Source organism: Hyaena hyaena, unplaced genomic scaffold (assembly GCF_003009895.1).
Source record: "Hyaena hyaena isolate Hyena2069 unplaced genomic scaffold, ASM300989v1 scaffold_923, whole genome shotgun sequence".
Classification (NCBI taxonomy): Eukaryota; Metazoa; Chordata; class Mammalia; order Carnivora; family Hyaenidae; genus Hyaena; species Hyaena hyaena.
Window position 1 is genome coordinate 536,974 of NW_024081556.1, and position 22,421 is coordinate 559,394.

Genomic DNA, 22,421 nt, shown 5'->3' on the forward strand with positions numbered 1-22,421 from the left:
GAAAAGATAGTTGCAAATGACATATCAGATAAAGGGTTAATATCCAGAATCTATAAGGAACTCACCAAACTCCACACCCAAAAAACAAACAACCCAGTGAAGAAATGGGCAGAAGATATGAACAGACACTTCTCCAGATGGCCAACAGACACATGAAACGATGCTCAGCATCCCTCCTCATCGGGGAAATACAAATCAAAACCACACTGAGATACCACCTCACACCAGTCAGAGTGGCTAAAATGAGAAAATCAGAGAACTCTAGATGCTGGCAAGGATGTGGAGAAACGGGCACCCTCCTACACTGTTGGTGGGAATGTAAACTGTTATAGCCCCTCTGGAAAACAGTGTGGAGGTTCCTCGGGAAACTAACAGTAGAACTCCCCTAGGACCCAGCAATAGCACTGCTAGGAATTTACTCAAGGGATACAGAAATGCTGATGCATAGGAGCACATGTACCCCAATGTTCATAGCAGCACTCTCCACAATAGCTAAAACTTGGGAAGAGCCTAAGTGTCCATCAACAGATGAATGGATCAAGAAGATGTGGTTTATCTATACCATGGAATACTACATGGCAATGAGAAACAATGATTTCTGGCCATGTGTAGCAACGTGGATGGACCTTGAGGGTGTTATGCTGAGCGAAATAAGTCAGGCAGAGAAGGACAAATATCATATGTGTGCACGTATAGGACTTTAGGAGGAACTTGACGGAGGAACAAGGGGGAGAAGAAGGGAGGAAATGGTGGGGGAGAGGGAGAGAGGCAAACCATGAGAGACTCTTGAATGCTGACAAAAACTGAGGACTGATGGATGTGGGGGGGAGGGGGGGTGGGCATGGAGGAGGATACTTGTAGGGATGAGCACTGGGTGTTATGTGGAAACTAATTTGACAATAAACTATTTGTAAAAAAAAAATTACTGTAACCATACTTGTGGGTGTGAAGCTATATCTAATTATAATTTTGATTTGGATTTCCTTAATGACTTGTAAGGACACAGTTTCACATCTTCCTTTGCGGTTTGGCTGACTTTTATTTTTTTACTTGGCAGATTGTTCTAAAATGTAAGGTATATATGTTATGTGGAAACTAATTTGACAATAAACTATTTGTAAAAATAAATAAATAAATAAATAAATAAATAAATAAATAAATAAATAATAATCCTAAAAAAAAATAGTCAAAGTAATGTTGAAAAAGAAAATCAAAGCTGGACGTATCACAATTCCCAACTTCAAAATGTATCACAAAGCTGTAATAATCAGGACAGTATGGTGAAGGCACAAAAACAGATACACAGATCAATGGAACAGAATAAAGACCCCAGAAATAGACCCAAAACTATATCGGCCAACTCGTCCTTGACAAAGCAGGAAAGAATATCCAAGGGAAAAAAGACAGTTGCTTCAACAAATGGTGTCAGGAACGTTGGACAGTGACATGCAGTAGAATGAATCTGGATGACTTTCTTATACAATAACAAAAACAAATTCAAAATAGATGAAGACCTATATGTGATGTATGAAATTGTCAGAATCCTAGATAAGAATATAGGCAGCAACTTCTTTGACCCCAGCTAGATCAACTTCTCAACTACATGCACTACCAAAGGCAAGAGAAACAAAAACAAAAATGAACTGTTGGGACTTCATCAAGATAAAAAGTTTCCACACAGCGAAGAAACAATCAGCAAAACTAAAAGAAAACCTTACAGAATGGCAGAAGATATTTGCAAATGACATATTGGATGGATAAAGGGATAGTATCCAAAATCTATAAAGAACTTATTAAGCTCAACTCCCCCAAAATAAATAATCCACTTAAGAAATGGGCAGAAGAAATGAGTAGACATTTTTCCAAAGAAAACATAAAAATGGTTAACAGACACATGAAAAATGCTTAACATTACTAATCACCAGCGAAATGCAAAACAAAACTATGATGAGAGACCACCTCACACCTGTTAGAATGTCTAAAATTAACAACTCAGGAATCAATAGATGTTGGTATGGACGTGAAGAAAGAGAAAACATCTTACACTGTTGGTGGGAGTGCAAACTGGTACAAGCACTCTGGAAAACAGTATGAGGTTCCTCAAAAAGTTAAAAATAGACTTACTCTATGAATTAGCAACTGCACTACTAGGCATTTACTAAAAGGATACAAAAATACTGATTTGAAGGGGCACATGCACACTGATGTTTATAGCAGCAATATCAACAAAAGTCAAACTACAGAAAGTGTCCAAATGTCTATAAACTGATGAATGAATTAGATACGGTAACAGCATATACAATGGAATATTACTGAGCCATAAAAACAATGAAATCTTGCCATTTTCAATGACATTGGAGGAATTACAGCGTTATGCTAAGTGAAATAAGTCAATCAGAGAAAGATAAATATCATATGATTTCACTCATATGTGGAATTTAAATTTTTTTAATGTTTACTTATTTTTAGAGAGAAAGAGAGAGCATGAGCAGAGGAAGGGCAGAGAAAGAGAAAGAGACACAGAATCTAAAGCAGGCTCCAGGCTCCAAGCTGTTAGCACAGAGCCCAATGCGGGGCTCAAACTCATGAACCGTGAGATCATGACCTGAGCTGAAGTCACTTAACTGACTGAGCCACCCAGGCACCCCTCATATATGGAATTTAGGGAACAAAACAGATGAACACAGGGGAAAGGAAGGAAAAATAAAATAAGATAAAAACTGACAGAGAGGCAAACCATAAGAGACTCTTAACAATAGAGAACAAACTGAGGGTTGCTGGAGGGAAGTTAGTTTGGGCATGGGCTAAATGAGTGTTGGGCATTAAGGATGGCACTTGTTGTAATGAGCACTGAGTGTTATTTGTAAGTGATGAATCACTAACTTCTATTCTTGAAATGAATTTTAGAAAATAAAAATGGTTGTTTTAAGTAACATCTAGATAACTCTAGATAGATAACTCTAGTGAAATAAAATGACAAAGTACCTAGAATCAAATGAACAACATTTAAAATCCACATTTATTATTTATTATCTACATGGCCATTAGTTAATGCTAAGCATTAGTTTTTTCCATTGACAAATTAAAGGTATAAATAAAATCTACACTCTAAGTTTGATTGAGGTATATTTGCAAAAGATAAAATATTTGCATGTTGTAAAATAGTATAAGGCATTATCATTATCATCCACATTATTTGGAAAAGACCAGATATTCTTGTCAGACACAGTTATTTCCAGATGACCATTACACCAAGTCTTTAGATCTTGCATTATTAAGAAGATTTTTAAGATTCAAAGGTAATAATACTCCAGATTTAACTTTATCATCAGAAAATGTCTTGTCCATCCTAATTATAGCAAAAGAGGACTCTTCTTTCATCACTTGGGGCTAAAAGCCACTTTGATGCCAGACAACTCACTGAAGGCCAAAGTATGTGGTGAACTTTCTTGATGAATTTTCTTCCTTTATGTTTTTGTTTATTTATTTTGAGACACGTGCATCATTTGCTGCCTATATAGCATAGTTTGGTGGTGCCATTTAGCTTCATTTTTCTGAAGAAAATGTTCACATTCTGCTGTTTCACTTTTCCTGTGACCTCAATTAAAACTGAAAATAGAACTCATAATCATAGTTTTTGGTCATAAATGTGGATACTTATCAGAATTTTTCTTCAAATCAAAGCAATAAATTTTGAGGTTTGTAAAATGCATAAAACACCGTATTTGCAATGCATGCCTAATATAAATCATTTTCTGTCATGACAGTGACTTAGAGATTTTAAAACCTAGATTAGATAGTGTGACATTTCTGCCCTTAATCTCTCCACCAGTAGCTCTGGAGATTAGTAAATAGTTATTCCAGCATTCTGAGCTATTTTTAATCATTATTACAAGCCATTATTGGCTCTAAAAATGCTTTAGTGTGGTAATAAATTTGAGATACAGAAATATAAGGGTGCATGGATGGCTCAGTCAGTCAAGCGACCAACTCTTGATTTTAGCTCAGGTCATGATCTTATGGTTTGTGAGTTCAAGCCCCAAAGTGGGCTGTGTTCTGTCAGCGCAGAGTCTGCTTTGGATCCTCTGTCTCCATCTCTCTCTGCTCCTTCATCACTTGTGTGTGTCTCTCTCAAAAACAAATAAACACTAAAAAATAATAATAAAATAAAATACAGAAATATATTTTGACAAATTGTCATATTCATAAAGTATTTTAATTTAAAAACAGTATTAAAAAGTAATCTAAAGCAATTATATCTCAAATTATTTTAATCCAAACAAAATGTACATTTTGGCTTAAAGAAAGTAACAAAAATGGTCAACTATCTGAATATAATATAACTGATAGAGAAAATATTTTACTCCCACAAATATAAAAGTAGGCATTTGAAATATATCTCTCTCTATTGTTTCCTTATTTGTCTGAATTGGACCCAGAAGTGGGTGGCTGTGCAATAATGTAAATGACTAAAGATGGCTTAAGTGCCTGCCATCTTAAATTTTATGATTGATAATTCAAACTGCAGTGTAACACATAACTCAGCTTCAATGAAACAGAGACACAGAGAGAGAGATGGAGAAATGGAGCAGGACACACACACACACACACACAAGGAGATGTACAGGCAGACAGCAAGACATAGTAGGTTCCCATGTGTGTTCTCACACACATGCAGACACACAAACACACACATGGAGACAGAGACTTTCAATGAGATCAAATAATCATTTTGTCACAATATTTCAGTCACTTGAATTTCTGTGGAATAATTCTAAATATTGCAGCAAGGAGACTAATTCTGTGGAGGATAACTCTGTAAGGACTTTTAAATAAAGTTGGTGCCTAGAATCTAACTTTTATCTGCCCTCTTTATCCATACTTGAGATGATTTAAGAGTGCAGTTATATTAGTTTGCTAAATCCCAAGAACAACACAAAGATATCCTAGTGATCTCAGGATCTCCTTTTCTGCTACTAGTTTTTCAGGCTTCCATGCTTATTCTATCTTGAGCATGAGAATATTACTGCCCATATAGCCTAAACCTAGTCCTTTGTTTTAGTTTGAAATCAGCAAACACAAAACGACATGAATTCTATATGAGATTTAGCTTATACTGGCATAATAGCATATTTTTAAGTATCATGTCAACCATAAGATAAAAAATAGTACATTTGGTCATGCAGAGAATTTTCATCTCTATCCAATTATTTGCAGCACAGGTTCTTTTCTACCTGGAGTCACAAAATTGGGTCATTATTCTTTCTGTTCTAACATGCAATGATCACACAGTCAGGTGTATTTTGGACTTGCTAAAGTCAAAATTGACTCTTAATAAGGACAGTATACTAGATCAACTATTTAATGATGTACTTGTTTCCATAATCAACACATGCTATTAAACCTATAAAATCCCTAGTGGATATTGCTAATTGGTTTGCAGGTCTCAAGTGAATATCATTGTATATTTTGATTATTTCCATAAATCAGTGGAAAGAAAAGTTTCAAATGAGGTGACAACTATTAATTCCTCTAGTTTTCTGAAATAAAATAACCAAAACATTTATTCTTCAAATTAAAAGCTAAATGAATATGAATATAATGGCATCACAGGTAGAATACTTAGACAGGAAGAGACAAGCTGTTTGGTACTCAATTATTTTCTCTGCGTCCAAGATATTATGATTAACATTCCCCCATCATATTCTTTTTCAATCAGTGTTTGTCTAATAAAGGAAAATTATCTTATCTATTAGTGGATATTTTATATCCAGGGAGGTACCCCCCCCTTTATGCAGGTAATAATACTAGTATTCATACAAATAGCACATGAAAGTTAAAACGAATATTTTCACTACAGTGTGTTCAACATGGAGGTACCACTCCATTTTCTTCAGGCTTGTATTTGGGGAAATGCACTTTCATATCAATTATAAACCCATGCTTTATCTTCCTATGGGAGATCAAATCCCATACTCAGAAACTGTATCTCAATTGGCCTTGGGCAGCACATTTTCCAGCATGAATTTTGGAGATTTATGTTACATAAGTAGGATTGTTTGTGTCTTTTTTAAACTTAGATTATAAATATTTTGACAGATCATAGCTTAGTTTGCAATTCTACCAAACAGAATAACTCTTAATCCATTTTTTAATTAATTCCTCATATTTAAGGCTTCATTCTGTTTTTTACAAGCTATAAGATAATCACCTATTCATAGTCATTTAAGGATTGTAGTTATGCCACATTTTGTTTGAAATATCAAAGGAGTTATCTCTTACTTGGTGATTCTTGATCAATCATTAAATTTTAATGTAAATCACACAGTTGGTATAGGGGTTTGTTATTTTCCCTTTTTTATTATATTTTTTAAGGTTTATTCATTCTGAGAGAGAGAGACAGAGGCAGAGAGAGAGGAAAAGAGAGAATCCCAAATCCCAAGCAGGCTTCTGTCAGCATACAACCCAAAGCAGGGCTTGAATCCACGAACTGTGAGATCATGAGCTATGCTGAAATCGAGTTGGACAGTTAACCAACTGACCCAACTGGGTGCCCCTATTTTCCCTTTAAAATTTGTTTTTAATTTATTACATTCTAACATTTGGTCTTCAAATTCTCTTCATAGACAATCATTTAAGCTTATGTCTGCATGTGGTTTTTTAAAACATAGATTATTGTTTGTATTATCTATGTATTATTAATTTTCATAAAGACTAGTGTGTTGTATAACTACTTCTTTCTCAGATGTTTCACTAAGGACTATATTTTTAAGATCTGACTTTGTTGCCATGTGGACTTCAAATCAGTTGTTTCTAACTGTGGTAAAATAAGATATGCGTCAGGTATATTTACTTATTTATTTCTGTGTAATGGACATCCAAAATGTTTCCAACATCTCACTTCCAGAAATAACTTGGTGCAAGTAACATATGCATACATAATTTCCTATCTATGAATCTGTATAAAAATTACTCTGGGACTTATACTGAGGAAGGCAATCTACAATTCCACCACAGAGATCTGACCATTCTCAAATCCAATACAATCACCAATTCTTTCCACTTTGTGTTTGGCTAAGAGTTGTATAGTGCAATCACAAGGGTTTTAAAAGTTTTTATTTAAATTTTAGTTAGTTAACATACAGTGTAATATAGTTTCAGGTGTACAATATAGTGATTCAACACTTCCATACAACACCTAGTGCTCACCACAAGTACCTTAATCCTCCTCAGTTATTTAACCCATCCCAAATTACTCAAATTACCACAAACTTCACAAATTTGACAGCAAAAATTTATTACCTTACCTTTTTGGAGGTCAGAATTCTGACAGATGTCTTACTGAGCCAAAACCAAATCATTATAAGGATTGTGAGCAGGGCTGCACTCCCTTTGAAAGGCTTTTGATAGATATGTTTTCTTACTTTTTCTGGCTTCTAGAGGCTGCCTACAGTCCTTGTTCTGTGGTCCCTCTTCCTCTATTTTCAAAGCCAACAAAAGTGAATGGAGTCCTTGTCACATGCAATCACTCCAACCTCATTCAGAGTCACATCTCCTCTGACTTGGCTGCCTCCTTCAAGTACCCTTCTGCTTCATTGGGTACACATGATAATTGAAGGTATCTTTCCATTGCAAATTCACCTGATGAGCATTCTTAATTCCACTGTAACGTAAAATATTCATGGGGTCTGAAGATTAGTACATAGACATCTTTGGGATGTCATTATTCTGATTATCAAAACCGTTCCATATCCGAAGCTGATATTTCACAAAGTTTATAGCACCTGCTGCAAAATACTGTTGATCCCCATTAATATTAGTTAATTCAGCACATTTTATTTTAGATTATTAAGTGGTGAGTGCTTGATATGCAGCACAAGGCAAAATAAACGTGCTGTTTTCTCACCCTCTTGAATCTATTGCCTACAACAATTCTCTGCTAAAACAAAACAAAACAAAATAAAACAACAAAATCATATAAATAACTAATTGTTGACTGATTATTCTGTCTGGTATATATCTTTGTGTTTAACTTCAAAGAATTCCTAATATGAAGTTTGTAATTGGTAAATAGTATTTAAAGCAAATTCCTTTTACTAAACTATATTTCTCCATTTAACTGAGAATACAAACTGTCAATAATAAAAGTTTGTTTCTATGTCTCAACCAAGAAGATTGAAAGACACCTTATATATTATAAATGGACCCTATATTTTGTTAGAAAAACGACATCTCCTTGAGCTTTCTAAAATCTTTTTAGATTCTTAAGCACTTCTTTTAGTAAACTGGAAATAAACTATAAAATTTCGTACTTGGAGACAACCTGTAGTCTTGTTCTGAAATTTTTTTTTTTTACAAATATTTTATTGTCAAATTAGTTTCCACATAACACCCAGTGCTCATCCCCAAAGTGCCCTCATCCATGCCCATCCCCCCCTCCCCCCCACATCCATCAGTCCTCAGTTTTCGTCAGCATTCAAGAGTCTCTCATGGTTTGCCTCTCTCCCTTTCCCCCACCATTTCCCCCCTTCTTCTCCCCCTTGTTCCTCCGTCAAGTTCCTCCTAATCCTCCTATACGTGCAAACATATGGTATGTGTCCTTCTCTGCCTGACTTATTTCGCTCAGCATAACACCCTCAAGGTCCATCCATGTTGCTACACATGGCCAGATTTCATTGTTTCTCATTGTCATGTAGTATTCCATGGTATAGATAAACCACATCTTCTTGATCCATTCATCTGTTGATGGACACTTAGGCTCTTTCCATGTTTTAGCTATTGTGGAGAGTGCTGCTATGAACATTTAAAGGTAGCATTTAATTTCATTCAACTATGATTTTCCACAGAGATCCCTTTCCTCATTACAATACAAATAAATGACAAATTCTTTCAAGGAAACTTCTAAACTAAGAATTTGTTTTAATATGTGTAGGCTACTGGACTAGGTGTTTAGGGGAAAAAGATAAATATAACACAGGGCACCTGGGTGGCTTAGTCGGTTGGGCGTCCGACTTATGCTTGGGTCGTGATCTCGCGGTTCGTGGGTTTGAGCCCCGCGTCGGGCTCTGTGCTGACGGCCAGCTCAGAGCCTGGAGACTGTTTCAGAGTCTGTATCTCCGTCTCTCTCTCTGACCCTCCCCTGCTCACGCTGTCTCTCTCTCTCCTAGAAATAAATAAAAAAAATTTTTTTAAAAGATAAATATAACAAAAATAATTTAAATTGCTTCAAAATGAAAGGGTATAGGGGCACCCAGGTGGCCCAGTCAGTTAAGCTCTTACCAAGACTTAGGTCATGATCTCAGTTCATGAGTTCAAGCTCCATGTTTGGCTCTGTGCTGACAGCTCAGAGCCTGGAGCCTGCTTCTGATTCTGTGTCAACATCTCTCTCTACTTCTCACCTGCTCATGCTATGTTTCTCTATCTTTCAAAAATAAACATTAACAAAAAATGAAAGGGGGATGCCTCAGTGGCTCAGTTGGTTAAGCGTCTGACTTCGGCTCAGGTCATGATCTCATCGTTCAGTGGTTCAAGCCCCGCGTCAGGCTCTGTGCTTACAGCTCAGAGCCTGGAACCTGCTTTGAATTCTGCATCTCCTCTCTCTGTCTCTCCCCCATTCATGTTCTGTCTCTCAAAAATAAATTTAAAATGTTAAAATTTTTTTAAATTAAAGGGTTTATTATTAGGTAGCTATAACTATATATACAACCACAAAATCTCAATGACATACTAAAACAAGTATTTATTCTTCATACATATGAGGATCCATTTTAAGCTATGATTCCAAATGGATTGGCTCCTTACAGTCTATCCATCTCTCATCTACTCAATATGTTTTTAATCAGAGGCCTAGAATCAAGGGGCAGCAAGTACCTAGGGGATGCTCTTCTCATAGCAATGACAGAAAAACAAGACGCAAGCCCCACTGTGTAGGCACATTCCAAATTTTGCTTGCATCGTGACTGACATAAACCATTGGTTACAGCAAGTGACATAGTCAAACCCAGAGTCAAGGGCTATATTCAACCTATTCTAGACTAAAAGGACTCATGGCAAAATCCAGCATATGCTGAGACAGGACCACATTCCACCTAAAGGGGGAGTAGGAGAAGAGCAAATATTGAAAAAAAGAAAAAACAAACTATTAAAGATTTTGAAACAAATACTCAGAAATTTCATTTTTATATGTCTTGTTAGGCACAGGGAAATGAAAACATGTATTTATCCCTGGAAATATATAAGATCTGTGACATAATTCTTTAACATAAGATAAGGAACTTCTTGATTATGCAAAATTCCTTATTTAAACATGTTTGATTGCCAAAACAAAATATCATAAACTGAAATTACTGGATTATGTGATATTTTTAAAAATTCTTTGAGGAACGTCTATATTGCCTTCCACAGTGCCTGAATCAATTTGCATTCCTACCAATAGGGCATGAGGGTTCCTCCACATCATTGCCAACATTTGTTATTTTGAGTATTTATTTTGTTTTTTTTTTTCCTCAAATCTTTATTTAAATTCCAAGTAAAGTTAACATATAGTGTAATATTGTTTCCTGGAGTGGAATTTAGTGATTCATCTCTTACATATAATACCCTGTGCTCAATAGAACAAGTACCCTTCCTAATACCCACTCACCCATTTGGCCCATCCCCCACTCACTTCCCTCCATCAACCCTCAGTTTGTTCTCTATTGGAAAGAGTCTCTTAAGGTCTGTTTCCCTCTCTTTGTTTTTCCCCTTACCCGTATGTTCATTTGAAGTCTTCAGCCCATTTCTTAACCAGATTATTTATATTTGGACTGTTGAGTTTGATAAGTTCTTTACATATTTTGGGTGTTAGCACTTTATCCACCCAGTATGTCATTTGCAAATACCTTCTGCCATTCTGTAGGCTGTCTTTTATTTTTGCTGATTGTTTCCTTCACTCTGCAGAAAGTTTTTATCTGATGAAGCCCCAATAATTCATTTTTGCTTTTGTTTCCCTTGCCTCCAGAGACAGGTCTGGTAAGAAGTTGCTCTGGCCAGTTTCAAAGTGATTGCTGCCTGTGTTCTCCTCCAGGACTTTGACTGTTTCTGATCTCACATTTAGGTTTTTCATCTATTTTGAATATATTTTTGTTTATGGCATAAGAAAGTAGTTCAGTTTCATTCTCTGAATGTTGCTGTCCAGTTTTCCCAACACTATTTTTTTGAAAAGACTTTCTTTTTCCATTGGATATTCTTTCCTGCTCTATCAAAGATGAGTTGGCCATATAGTTTTGGGTCCACTTCTGGGTTTTTATTGAATTCCATTGATCTTTGTGTCTGATTTTGTGTCAGGACCATACTGTCTAATGACTACTACTTTGTAATATAGCTTGAAGTCCAGAATTGTAATGTCTCCAAATTTGCTTTTCAACATTACTTTGGCTATTTGGGGTTTGCGAGTTTTAACATTACTTGGCTATTTAGGGTCTTTTGTGGTTCCATACAAATTTTAGGGTTGTTTTTTCTAGCTTTGTGAAAAGTCTGATAGAGATTAAATTGAATGTGTTGATTGTTTTGGGTAGTATAGATATTTTAACAATATGTGCTTTTCCAATCTGTGAACATGGAATGTTTTTTTTCCATTTCTTTGTGTCCTCTTCAATTTCATTCATAAGTGATCTATAGTTTTCAGAGTACAGATCTTTTACCACTGGTTAGGTTTATTCCTAGGTATCTTATAGTTTTTGGTGCTACTGTAATTGAGATTGATTCCTTGATTTCTTTTTCTGTTGCTTTGGTATTGGTATATAGAAATGCAACCAATTTCTGTACATTGGTTTCACATCCTGTGACTTTGCTAAATTCATGTATCAGTTCTAGCAATTTTTTGGTGAAGCTTTTCAGGTTTTCAACATGGAGTATCACATCATCTGCAAATAGTGAAGGTTTGACTTCTTTCTTGATGATTGGAATTCCTTCTTTCTTTTTGTTCTCTGATTACTGAGGCTAAGACTGCCAGTACCGTTATTTTTTAAAAATGTTTTCTTTATTTCTGAGAGAGAGAGAGAGAGAGTGTGTGAGCAGGGGAGGGTCAGAGAGAGACACACACACAGAATCCAAAGCAGGCTCCAGGCTCTGAGCTAGCTATCAGCACAGCCCGACGAGGGGCTCGAACCCACGAACTATGAGATGATGACCTGAGCTGAAGTCGAATGCTTAACTGACTGAGCCACCCAGGCACCCCAGTATGGTTTTGATTTGTATTTCCCTGGTGATGGTGACACTGAGCATTTTTTCATGTGACTGTTGGCCATCTGGATGTCTTCTTTGGAGAACTGTCTGTTCATGTCTTCTGCCCATTTCTTCACTGGATTATTTGTTTTTCAGGTGTGGAGTTTCGGGAGTTCCTTATAGATTTTGGATACTAGCCCTTTATCTGATGTGTCATTTGCAGCTATTTTTCCCATTCCGTCAGTTGCCTATTACTTTTATGGATTTTTTCCTTTGCCGTGCAGAAGTTTTTATCTTGATGAGGTCCTGATAGTTCATTTTTGCTCTTGATTCCCTTGCCTTTGGGGATGTGTCAAGTAAGAAATTGCTGCAGTTGAGGTCAAGGAGGTGATTTCCAGCTTTCTCCTCTAGGGTTTTGATGGATTCCTGTCTCACATTCAGGTCCTTTATCCATTTTGAGTTTATTTTTGTGTATGGTGTGAGAAAATGATCTAGTTTCATTCTTCTGCATGTTGCTGTCCAGTTCTCCCAGCACCATCTGTTAAAGAGGCTGTCTTTTTTCCATTGGATATTCTCTGCTTTGTCAAAGATTAGTTGGCTGTATACTTTTGGGTCCGCTTCTGAGTTCTCAATTCTGTTCCATTGGTCTATGTGTCTGTTTTTGTTCTTCTACAATATTTGACTACTCGGGGTCTTTCGTGGTTCCATACAAATTTTAGGATAGTTTGTTCTAGTTTTGAGAAGAATGCTGGTGCAATTTTGATTGGGATTGTATTGAATGTGTAGATAGCTTTAGGTAGTAATGACATTTTAACTATGTTTATTCTTCCGATCCATGAGCATGGAATGTTTTTCCATTTCTTTGCGTCTTTTTCAATTTCCTTCATAAGTTTTCTATAGTTTTCATCATACAGATAATTTATCTTTGGTTAGGTTTATCCCTAGGTATTTTATGGTTTTTTGTGCAATTGTGAAGGGGATCAGTTTCTTGATCTCTCTTTCTGTTGCTTCATTATTGATGTATAAAAATGCAACCGATTTCTGTACATTGATTTTGTACCCTTCGACTTTGCTGAATTCATGGATTGGTTCTAGTAGGGTTCTGGTGGAGTCTGTCAGATTTTCTATGAGGAATATCATGTCATCTGAAAAAAGCAAAAATTTGACTACTTTTTTGCCAATTCTAATACCTTTTATTTCCTTTTGTTGTCTGATTGCTAATGCTGGGACTTTTAGCATTATGTTATACAACAGTGGTGAGAGTGGACATCCCTGTCGTGTTTCTGAACTCAGGAGGAAAGCTTTCAGTTTTTCCCCATTGAGGATGATGTTAGCAGAGGGCTTTTCATAGATGGCTTTTATGATGTTTAGGTAAGTTCCTTCTATCCCGACTTTCTCAAGGGTCTTTATCAAAAAGGGATGCAGTATTTTATCAAATGCTTTTCTGGATCTATCGACAGGATCATATGGTTTTTATCTTTTCTTTTCACATTGATTGATTTGCAAATATTGAACCAGCTCTGTAACCCAGGAATGAATCCCACTTGATCATGGTGGATAATTCTTTTTATGTGCTGTTGAATTCGATTTGCAAGATTCTTGTAGAGGATTTTTGCATCTGTATTCAACAAGGATATTGGCCTGTAGTTCTCTTTTTTTGCTGGGTCTCTCTCTGGTTTGGGAATCAAAGTGATGTTGGCTTCGTAGAATGAGTGCAGAAGTTTTCTTTCGATTTCTGTTTTTTGGAATAGCTTGAGAAGAATGGGTATTAATTCTGTTTTAAATGTCTGGTAGAATTCCCCAAGGAAGCAATCTGGACCAGGGATCTTATTTATTGGAAGATTTTTGATAACTGATTTGATTTCCTCACTAGTAATGGGTCTGTTCAGATTTTCTATCTCTTCCTGTGTGAATTTTGGTAGTGAGTGTGTGTTTAAGAATTTGTCCATTTCTTCTAAGTCGTCCGGTTTGTTGGCATATGATTTTTCGTAGTATTCCCTGATAATTGCTTGTATTTCCGAGGGGTTGGCTGTAATAAGTCCTTTTTCATTCATGATTTTGTCTATTTGGGTGCTCTCTTTTCTTTTTGAGAACCTGGCTAAAGGTTTGTCAATTCTATTTATTTTTTCTAAAAACCAACTCTTGATTTCATTGATCTGTTCAACTGTATTTTGGATTCTATATTGTTTATTTCTGCCCTGATTTTTATTATTTCTCTTCTCCTACTGGGTTTGGGGTGCTCTTGTTGCTCTCCTTCTAGTTCCTTTAGGTGCGCTTTTAGATTTTGTACTTGCACTTTTTCCAATTTCTTGAAATAGGCATGGAATGCAATGTACTTTCCTCTTAAGACTGCCTTCACCACATCTTATAGAGTTTGGATGGTTGTATTTTCATTTTCATTTGTTTCCATATATTTTTTAATTTCTTCTCTAATTGTCTGATTGGCTCATTCGTTCTTTAGTAGGGTGTTCTTTAACCTCCATGTTTTTGAAGGTTTTCCAGACTTCTTCCTATGGTTGATTTCAAGTTTCATAGCATTGTGATCTGAAAGTGTGCATCGTATGATCTCAATTCTTTTATATTTATTGAGGGCTGCTTTATGTCCCAGTATGTGATCTATCTTGGAGAATGTGCATTGCTCACTTGAGAAGAAAGTGAATTCCATGGCTTCAGAATGTAGAGTTCTCAATATATCTGTCAAATCCATCTGGTCCAATGTGTCATTCAAGTTCATTGTTTCTTTAGTGATTTTCTGTCTAGTAGATCTATCCATTGCTGTAAGTGGAGTATTAAAATCCCCTGCTATTAGCACATTCTTATCCATAAGATTGTTTCTGTTTGTGATTAATTGTTTTATGTATTTGGATGTTCCTTTTATTGGTGCATAGACATTCATAGTTGTTAGCTCTTCCTGATGGATAGACCCTGTAATTATTATAGAATGCCCTTCTTCATCCCCTGTTTCTGCCTTTACTTTAAAGTCCAGTTTGTCTGATCTAAGTATAGCTACTCCAGCTTTCTTTTGACTTCCAGTAACATGATAGATATTTCTCCATCCCTTTACTTTCAATCTGAAGGTATCCTCCAGTCTAAAATGAGTTTCTTGTAGACAGCAAATAGATGGATTTTGTTTTTTTATCCATTCTGCTACCCTATATCTTTTGATTGGGGCATTCAGTCCATTTACATTCAGTGTTATTATTGAAAAATATGAATTTAGAGTCATCGCGTCTTTTGTGGGATTCATGCTTGTAGTGGTGTCTGTGGTACCTTGAGTTCCTTGCAACATTTCCCTTATAGAGGCCAATCAGGATTTCTTGTAGGGCTGATTTTGTGGTGATGAATTTTTTCAATTTTTGTTTATTTGGGAAGATTTTATCTCTCCTTCTATTCTGAATGACAGACTTACTGGATAGAGGATTCTTGACTGCATATTTTTTCTGTTCATTACATTGAAGATTTCCTGCCATTCCTTTCTGGGCTGCCAAATTTCAGTAGATAGGTCTGTAACCACTCTTATCAGTCTCATTTTGTATGTTAGGGCCCTTTTATCCCTAACTGCTTCCAGAATAGTCTCTTTGTCCTTATATTTTGCCAGTTTTACTATGATACATCATGCAGAAGATTGATTCAAGTTACGTCTGAGGGGCGTTCTCTGTGCCTCTTTGATTTCAACGTCTGTTTCCTTCCCTAGATTGGGGAATTCTCTGTTATAACTTGTTCAAGGACTCCTTCAGTGCCTTTCTCTCTTTCTTCCTCTTCTGGAATTCCTATGATACGGATACTGTTCCGTTTGATTGTATCACTCATCTCTCGAACTCTCTTTTTGTGTTCCTGGATCAGTTTATCTCTCTTTTTCTCAGCTTCCTCTTTTTCTATAATTGTGTTTTCTAATTCACCTTTTCTCCTTTCTGCTTGTTCAATCCATGCACTGGACGCCTCCATTTTATTATGCATCTCATTTATAGCATTTTTTAATTCATCACAACTATTTTTAAGCTTCATAGTCTTTGTAGCAATAGTTTCTCTGATGTCTTCCATGCATTTTTCAAGCCCAGAGATTAATTTTATGACTATTGTTCTAAATCCTTATTCAGTTATGTTGCTTATATCTGTTTTGAGCTGTTCTTCAGCTGTCATTTCTTCCTGGAATTTCTTTAGAGGAGAGTTCTTCAATTTCATCATTTTGGCTAGCTTTCTCTTGTTAGTTTTAAAAGCTTGTTATGCACTCTGCACCTGCAAGTACTGCTGTATTAAAGAAGCTCATTGACTGTCCAGGGCCTGTCCATTCCAGAAGTATTATTTTAATGGTGTCTCTTGGTCTCTCTTGTTGAGACTTTGGTTATTTTATTTCCCTACTTGTAGTGGTATTTGGGACTCTCCAACATGTGTACTTTGGCTTGTTTCTTGAGGTAGCCCTGGAAAAGAAAACAGACAGACAAACACGCAAGGAACAAAAGCACACAAATGCACAGAGAAATCTAAGAAACACGTAAACTGAAAGGGAAAAAGAAGGGAAAGAAAAAAAGAGGAAGGAGGAAAAACAATAAAAGTAAAAATTTAAAAATATAAAAATTAAAAAAGAAGAAAAGAAAAAAAACTCAAAAGACAAAGGACAGTCTAAACACATAAATCCAGAATTCCCAGCTACAAATAAAGAGCAGGATGTATGCAGTGCTGATGGAAGATCATATACAAAGAGAGAAATGACAGGGCAGGGAGGAAGTGAAATTGGAAGAGAAATGACCAGGCAAAGAGACTAAGAGGCTTAATTCAGAGAGAGAAAGAGAAGAATATGGTAAGAATCGAGGGGAAAGAAACGAAGAAAATGTCAGTCAGAGAAACTATATAGTCTGATTACTCCAGAGAGACAGAGAGATAGAAAGATAGTGGTGGAGTTGTAGAATATACATCTAGAGAATGGATTAAATGTGACTATTTAAGCAAACCAGTGACCAGAGTTCCCAGTCCAGCAGAGGGGATGGATACGAATGAGACAAGGGGAAAATATATCTGAGTAGAAAGAATTGATCTAGAATTAATCACAGCAGTACATACATGTTGGTCTTGCCCCAGGCTCCGGTAAAAGAAAAAGAGCAGCTCTCTAGAGGGGATGGGTGTGGTTTGGTGTAGGCAGGTCTTAGCCTCCACTGCGACCATCCCAAGGGCCACTCCCTGAGGCCCCAGCTTGTTGGTTGTGGGGAGAAAACTGGCAGCTTCCCAGTCCCTTCTCAAACCAAGATTTGCAACTCACTCTTTTGGGTCCAATCTCCCTGTGCTGCAGTGTAGCCAAGGTGGGCGATGCTCTATATCCCAAGCCAAGCCTCATTTCCAGATCTTAGTCTGAGCACCCCATTGATATTGCCTGAAATATAAACTCACAGGCAAGTTCTTCAGAGCAGTTTCAAGCTCCGCCCTCCCTCCCCCACACCCCCAGGAATTGAGCCGAGCCAGAAGAGTGGCAGAGCAGCTTTAGGCACGCCACTTCCCCTCTGTGTGGAGCTGGCGAGCAGAGGAGTGGCTTTTCCTGGCATCGCCTGGGACCAGTGCTTCCCGCTCAAAGTCAGCTGCACAGCTGGAAACCGGATCCCTCTGGCTCCCAAGCTTGGGGGTGGGGGTTCTCTTCTCCAAGGACAGGGACAGTTCCTTGAGCAGTTTCAGCCTCTCTTTCTTTTCCCCTCGATTCACCATGGCTCCCCGCATAAGGGGCTCTCTCCCCTCTCTCCATGTCTTCAGTCCTGGCCCATTTTTATCTTCCCCAGTTCACACTCATACTATAAGGTTTTCTCAGAGGACTCTGTCTCCTTTTCCTCCCAAACTCCTGGATTCTGTAAGGGCTCCTATGGCTTCAGGCCTTCTCCGTGTGAGATATGGGGGCGAGTGCAATGTACGGAGCTCCCTACTTCTCCACCATCTTGCCTCCTCCTCTATAGCAATCCACACCTGCTTACTTTCAATCTGCAGGTGTTTTTAGGCCTATAATGAGTCTCCCATAGGCAGACTATTAGTAGATCTTTTTTAATTATCCATATTGATATCCTATGACTTTTGATTAGAGTATTAGTCCTTTTATATTCAGAGTGATTATTGATAGATATGAATTTAGTGCTTTTGTGTTACCTGTGGAGCTAGTGTTTCTTGTGATTCACTCTATTCTAGTCTTTGTTGCTTTTGGTCCTTTTTTGCACAAAGAGTCTCCTTTAATATTTTTCATATGGCTGGTTTAGTGGTCATGAACCCCTTTAGTATTTGTTTGTCTGAGAAACTATTTCTCTTTTTATTATGAATGATAGTATTGCTGGATAAAGTATTCTTACCTGCATATTGTTTCCATTCAGTACTTTGAATATATCATGCCACCACCTTCTAGCTTGCCAAGTTTCTATGGACAATTCTTCAAACATGATGTCTTTTCTTTTAGTTAAGACTTTTTTTTTTAGCTGCTTTCAAGATTCTTTCCTTGTCTATGTATTTTGTGATTTTGACTATGATATGTTTTGTTGGTGGCCACCTTTCATTGAATTTAATGGGAATTTTCTCTGCTTCTTGGAATTTGATGTCTGTTTTATTCCCCAAGTTAGGGAGGTTTTCAGCTATAATTTGCTCAAATAAACTTTCTGTCCCTATTTCTCTCTTCATCTTCTGGGACTCCTTTAGTATGAATGTTATTGTGCTTTAAGGGGTCGTTGAGTTCCCTATATCTAAGTGCATAATCCAATCAATACCTTTCACTCTTCTTTTCATCTTCATTATTTTCCATAATTGTATCTTCTATACCCTGATTTGCTTCTCTGCTTCAAACATCCTCTTTGTCATGGCATCCATTTGCTTTTACATCTCAGTTATAGCATTTTTAATTTTAGCCTATTTTATAGTTTTTTTTATCTCTGCAATAAGGGATTCTTTAGTGTCTTCTATGTTTCTTTTTCAAGACCAGCTAGTATCTTTATTATTGTTTTATTTATTTATTTATTTATTTATTTAATGTTTTATTTATTTCTGAGAGAGAGAGAGAGACAGCATGAGTGGGGGAGGGTCAGAGAGAGAGGGAGACACAGAATCTGAAGCAGGCTCCAGGCTCTGAGCTAGATGTCAGCACAGAGCCCGATGCGGGGCTTGAACCCACGAACTGTGAGACCATGACCTGAACTGAAGTCATATGCTTAACCAACTGAGTCATTCAGGCACCACTGTTGTTTTAAATTATAGTTCAGACATATTTCCTATATCTGTATTGATTAAATCACTGGCCATTATTTCTTTCTGATCTTTCTTTTGGGGTGAATTCCTCCATCTTGTCATATTGTCAAGATCGAGTGAAAGAAAGCTACATCCTAGGTATCTTTTGGCCTGTTTTTTAAATGAAGCCGTGTATATATACTTTTAAAATTCACTTTTCTGGATCATAAGGAAAAAAAAGAAAACAAAGAAAGCTAGATCTTATTTCCCCTAGAGTTGAAGCTTTGCAGCACTTTATAGCTGAAGATTTGCAGGCTTGAAATGTGTGAGGGGTTTGTGCTGGTCTACTGGGGATGGGGCCTGCTGCACTGATTTTCAGGGCTGACTTGCCTAATGGAGATGCACCTACAGGGCACAAGGCAGCATGACTTGGTGTAAGTGGCTTTAACCTCCACTGGTTGGCACTGTTTTGCTAACTAAAGTCTGTCAGTGCTGATGGGGAGGGTGAAAATGGCATCACCCCACTCTCTCATTTCAGGAGGTTGGAGTTAGTGTCCAACACTCTTCAGGAAGCCCTAGCAAAAAAGCAAATAATCACCTCTCTTGTGTCTCCAGCTTCTACCATATCCCCACCTTCATCCTGCCTGCATCTGAGATGTCTGCTTACCAGGTGGCACAGAGCTCTTGTGTTTTATCTCAGGCATGGGCTGGGTTTCAAAACGCCATATTTTAGAGATCCACATGGCACGGACCAACACTGATTGTCTGGTGGAGGATCTCACTGTGCTGTGGCTGGTGCCATGTTGTCCCAGAAATCAGTTGTGGTGCAGCAGTTCAGAGTTTATGATAAAATGCAGCAGTACCAAAAGACACTGTCCTCAGCTAGCATCCTTGTTTCTATGTTAATGGTATCCACTGGATCGTTTGCCCCCAGAGAGGACATGCCACCTCTCCCAGATTCACTCTTAGAAGGGGAACTCCTTCTCCCCATGGAACCCAGGGTATCATCAGACCACACTGCCAGCTCCCAGGTCTCTATCCTGTTTCCTCACTAGAGCATCACTAAGGCTGCTAGGTGTGACCATAACAATGGTGCAGACCTCTGAAATTTCAGACACTGTGCACCGCAGTTTATAAAAACTTTCAGTATTCATTCCCTCTCCAGTCAATGGTTTGGGGGAAGAGTTTTTCTTGTACAATTCCTCATGTGCACATTCACGCTGTCTCTCTCTTTTTCTCTCTTGCTCCTCTCTCAGTGAGGAGGATTCCCTCCCCATTGCAGTACCCACTGGACTTCTTTCCCCCAGATCAACTCTCTACAGCTCCTACCTCCCATGATGTGGTAGTTTTTTCACCTATAGTTGTGCATTTTTGCTAAGTCCTCAAATCAATTTCTTGGGTGTTCAGAATGACCTGATATTTATCTAGGTGTTTGAGGAACAAGGCAAGCCTAGAGTCTCCCCATTCCTTCATGATCTTAACTCTTTCCCCACTTATATATTTTTTAACTTTACCCAAAGAAAACAAAATAAAACACTAATTTGAAAAGATATATGCATCCTATATTTATTGCAGCATTATTTATAATAGCCAATATGTGGAAGCAACCCAAATGGCTATCCATAGGTTAATGGATAAAGGAGATGTGATAAACAGGGGCATCGGGCTGGTTCAATCAGTAGAGCATTCAACTCTTGATTTCAGAGTTTTAAGTTCAAACCCCATGTTGGGTATATAGATTACTTAAAAATAAAAATATTTTTTAAAATGAAGATGTAGGGTGCCCACGTGACTCAGTCCATTAAGTTTCAGACTATTGGTTTTGCATCAGGTCATGATCTCATGATTTGTGTGTTAGAGCCCTGCATCAGGCTCCATGCTGACAGTGTGGAACCTGCCTCGGATTCTCTCTCTCCCTCTCTCTCTGCCCCTCCCCCACTCTCCCTCTTTCTGTCTCTCTCAAAAAAAAAAAAACTCTAAAACAATTTTAAAAAGGATGATGTGATGATCAGATATAGAGCTATAACAGAATATTACTCAACCCTGAAAAGGAATGAGATCTTGCCATTTGCAACATGGATGGAGTTAGAGACAATAAATCAGTCAGAGAAAGATATATAATTTTACCCATATGTGTATTTTAAGTCACAAAACGAGTGGACAAAAAAAAAGAAGAAGAAAGAGACCAAAAAATGGACTCTTAAATACAGAGAACTGTTGGTTGCAGGGCAAGGTGAGTTAGGGGATGTGTGATAGATAAAGGAGATTTAGGGTAGACTTGTCTTGATGATCACTGAGTAATGTATAAAATTGTTGAATCATTATATTATACGTCTGAAACTAATGTAACACTGTGTGTTAATTATAATTCAATTTAAAAAGAATGAAAAATTATGTATCATAAGCTGGGTAGCTTGAAGAACAGAAATTTATTTTCTCACAGTTCTGGAGCCTAGAAGTCTGAGAACAGAACCCAGCATAGTCAAGCTCTGGTGAGGGGTCTCTCCCTGGTTTGCAGATGGCTATTCTCTTGATGTGTCCTAACATGAAGGAGAAAAAACTAGTTCTGAGTTCCTTCTCTTCTTATAAGGACACTAATTCAATTATGAGGGGCCCAAGGTCATTACTTCATCTAAACCTAGTTATTCTCAAAAGCCTCACTACAAATACTGTCACATTGGGGTTAAGGATTCAATATATAAATCTGCTGGAGGGGACACATATATTCAGTCTATAGCAATCCTTGAGAGAAACTTGGAAAAACATGTATCCCCTGCTTCCCAAAAGTTGACATTAGGCCATTTCACTTTTCGGAAAGATTTTCATTAGTACGTGTTTTTGATGGCAAAAATAAATCTGCAGAAGATTTTTACTTTTATGAAAAAAAAGTTACTATACTAATGTAGATCTTTTGTAAAAGTAAAATATCATAATGGAGAAAACTGTACTTAAGAAAACTACATATGCCTTACTCCTTTGACCCAGCAATCCCACTTCTAAGCATCTATCCATGGAAATATATCTCTACCTATGGTGCG